General features: G+C 39.5%; 1 pseudogene; it reads left to right on the top strand.

Annotated features, from left to right (window-relative positions):
• Positions 1-213: 213 nt before the first annotated feature.
• LOC123780080 (olfactory receptor-like protein OLF4) lies at positions 214-1,142 on the top strand (annotated as a pseudogene).
• The last annotated feature ends 2,401 nt before the right edge of the window (positions 1,143-3,543 follow it).

Raw genomic sequence — 3,543 nt, 5'->3', positions numbered from 1 at the left:
CCTGGCCTTTGGGGAAGAAAATGATTGAACAAAAATTCCAAAACTATGGGGGTACAGAGGTACCCCTGAAGTGGGTCATGTCTATGCACGATGTATTAAAGTAAATTTATAGAATATAAATTTTTAAAAGTAGCATTTAAAAACAGAGTAATACAAGATTGTGTGAAAATTAGTCATGCTATTTGCTTCTGTTCTTGAAGTCACCTCCACCACATGGAACCAGGCAATGATACACAAATTTCAGAGTTTCTTCTTCTGGGACTATCAGAGGAACCAGAACTGCAGCCCCTCATATTTGGGCTTTTCCTCTCCATGTGCCTGATCACTGTGTGTGGAAACCTTCTCCTCATGCTGGCTGTCAGCTCTGACTCCCACCTCCACACCCCCATGTACTTCTTCCTGGCCAACCTGTCCTTTGTAGACATCTGTTTCACCTCCACCACCATCCCCAAGATGCTGTGGAACATCCAGACTCAGAGCCAAGTCATAACCAATGCAGGCTGCATCACGCAGATTTACTTTCTCATACTCTTTGCCGTGTCAGACATCTTTCTCCTGAGCGTGATGGCCTATGACCGGTTTATGGCCATCTGTCACCCCCTGCACTACACAGTCATCATGAACCCCCAGCTCTGTGGACTGTTGGTTCTCGTGTCCTGGATCATGTCTGTCCTGAATTCCTTGTTACATAGTTTAATGGTGTTGAGGCTGTCCTTCTGTACACACTTCCAAATCTCTTTTTCTGTGAGCTCAATCAGATGATCCAACTTGCCTGTTCTGACACCTTTCTTAATAACTTGGTGATGTATTTTGCAGCTGTCCTGCTGTGTGGGGGTCCTTTCGCTGGGATCCTTTACTCATATTCTAAGATTGTTTCCTCCATACGTATAATATCATCAGCTCAAGGCAAGTATAAAGCATTTTCCACCTGTGCATCTCACCTCTCCGTTGTCTCCTTATTTTATTGCACGATGCTCGGTGTGTACCTTAGCTCTGCCGCTCCCCAGAGCTCCCACACAAGTGCCGTGGCCTCGGTGATGTACACGGTGGTCATGCCCATGCTGAACCCCTTCATCTACAGCCTGAGGAACAGAGACATAAAGAGGGGTTTGAAAAGACTCATTGGGATTCCAGTGATGTAAGGCCCATTCATCCTGGGACTGAAGAAGTGCCCATGATTGCAGGGCTCACACCCTCAGAGCCAAAACTGTCATTCTTTGATCAGACTGTGGAAGTAGAATTGGCTCCTTCTGTTTATTACCTGGAATTTCCATTCGTTTGAATTCAACTTCTAGAAATACATTTAAGTAACTCACTTTATTAGGCTGCTTCTCTGTCTGATATATAGACAGTTTTCTTTTTGTCCATATCCTACTTTTTCAAAGTTTTTTCCAGACATGATCAAAAATATTTGGAAATTCTCATTTATGTCACTGGGTACCATGATTCCTTAAGAACACTTTCTACTGGGCGCCCCGGGGTGGTTCAGTCAGTTAAGCATCTGCCTTTGGTTCAGGTCATGATCCCAGGGTCCTGGGATTGAACCATAAGTCAGACTCCCTGCTTGGTGGGGAGCCTGCTTCTCCCTCTCCCTCTGCCTCTCCCCCTACTTGTGTTTCCTCTCTCTCTCCCTCTGTCAAATAAATGAATAAAAAATCTTTAAAAAAAGGAATACTTCCTACTCAAAGAAGGTATATGATCCCAAGTAATTTTCTCTTATTTTATTAAAAGGATAGTCGTAAGTCATATTATTCATATAGAAAAAAACAAGTTTGCAACTATAGCCAATGATATAATTTTATGATAAGGAAAGTATAAGATCCCAGTTTGTCTCTTCTGCGTACATCAATACTTTGTACATCACACCTTCACTGCTCATCCTGACAATGTAGACTAACTTATAGTTTGTCTTATAGGTAGCCACTGAGTTCCATTCTCCTTATTGGGATCATGTTCCCCTATCCAGCTATGTCCACCATGCCTACCAGAGTGATGCGGAAAAAGATTACCAAGTACATGTCTCCAAGTGGAGTCTACACAGAAATACATATTAGAATAAATAGGTTAACTTCATGTGGACTTAAAGTCAGAGAAGATCTTAAATATGATGAGGAAAAATTGAAATTATACTTTGTATTACTGAGCAAAGTATTTCATTTAAGCTGTCATAAAATACTCGTACTCACTGAAGTATGGAGTTTGGTGTCCTTATACAAGTGGGTTTTCCCCCTTTTGGTGAAAAATTGGTTGGCATGTTTATGGTGTTTTCGTGAATCTTCTTTCTGCTGCATAAAAATAGGACTCTTTCCTGTCCTCTAAATGCAGGATCATCTCTTTTCTAAATTTTGTCATAACCATGAAATGGGTAATGATCAAACAAATCAATATTATCCATTATATATCATTCATATAAATCCTCAGGATCAAAGGATGACTCTTTAGAGAGATTGAATTCCTGACCAGTTATGTGATTCAGGTCACAACTTTTGTGCAAAGAAGAATCTCCTTCCAGTCTCTGTGGTGACGTGGAAGGTACCCTAACTAAGTCTGTCTTCGTTTCACCCATCTGAAATATATAGGAGCACTTTGCAGAGTCCAAAGGAAACATTCAAGGTTAGCAATGTGAGTATGTATATACGTGTGTTCATTTGTATACCACTTTCTCTAAAACAGACACATTCACACACAATTATCTGTAAAAACAGAGAATTATTTAAATCTCAACTATTGTATTGAATGAAAACCAAAAAAAAAAAAAGGAGGGGATACAAATCCAAAAAATGAATATTTGAATCAAAATTAAATGGGAAGAATGTAGAATTTTGACATGAACATTTAAAGCAGAATGGGTATGGTGTAAGAGAATGGTCCAGTTTCATTCTTCTGCAATGGCTGTCCAATTTTCCCAGCACCATTTATTGAAGAGACTGTCTTTTTTCCATTGGATATTTTTTCCAGATTTGTTGAAGATCAGTTGACCATAGAGTTGAGGGTCCATTTCTGGGGTCTCTATTCTGTTCCATTTATCTTGTGTCTCTTTTTGTGCCAGTACCATACTGTCTTGATGATCACAGCATTGTAATATAGCTCGAAGTCAAGCAACGTGATGCTCCCAGCTTTGTTTTTCTTTTTCAACATTCCCCTGGCAATTCCGGGTTTTTTCTGGTTCCATAACTATTTTAGGATAACAATCCAGCTCTGTGAAAAATATTGATGATATTTTGATACGGACTGCATTGAAAATATAGATTGCTCTGGGCGCATAGACACTTTAACAATGTTTATTCTTCAAATCCATGAGCACAGAAGGTTTTTACAACTTTTCTTATCTTCTTCAATTTCTTTCTAAGTGTTCTGTAGTCTCTAAAGTGCAGATCCTTTTCCTCTTTGGTTAGGTATTCCTATCTAATGATATCTTATGGATTTGGTGCTATTGTAAATGGAATCGATTCCTTATCTTCTCTTTCTTCAGTCCCACTGTTACTGTATAGAATAGCAACTGATTTCTACGAATTAATTTTGTATCCTGCCACGTGCTGTATT

The sequence above is a fragment of the Ursus americanus genome, chromosome 14 (assembly GCF_024610735.1).
Source record: "Ursus americanus isolate L20-20 chromosome 14, mUrsAme1.1.p, whole genome shotgun sequence".
NCBI classification, from domain to species: Eukaryota; Metazoa; Chordata; class Mammalia; order Carnivora; family Ursidae; genus Ursus; species Ursus americanus.
This window is presented reverse-complemented; position numbering and strand designations above follow the sequence as displayed.